Consider the following 315-nt stretch of genomic DNA (forward strand, 5'->3'; position numbering starts at 1 on the left):
GGGGGGGCCCCCACGGGGGGCCCTGGCCAGTCTGGGTGAAGGGCTGAGGGCCGTATTCAGGCTGGCCAAGCCTCCCCAGCGACAGAAGCTCTCAGCCTCCTTTTTTTTTTCTTCTGGGATTTATTTACCTTATATAATTGAAAGTTTGTATCTTGGAGTCGAGCTCAGAGCCGGCTCAGGGCTTGGCTTCCTCCATCGCCAGGGGCAACCCAAGGCTCCAGCTCTATGGCCACAGACTGCTGAAAGCAGGTATCTGGGGTTTATTTTCCTTCTATAATTGAAACTTTGTTGCCTGAGTGGAGCTCAGAGCCGGCT

This window comes from Myotis davidii, unplaced genomic scaffold, assembly GCF_000327345.1.
Source record: "Myotis davidii unplaced genomic scaffold, ASM32734v1 scaffold825, whole genome shotgun sequence".
In the NCBI taxonomy this organism is placed as follows: domain Eukaryota; kingdom Metazoa; phylum Chordata; class Mammalia; order Chiroptera; family Vespertilionidae; genus Myotis; species Myotis davidii.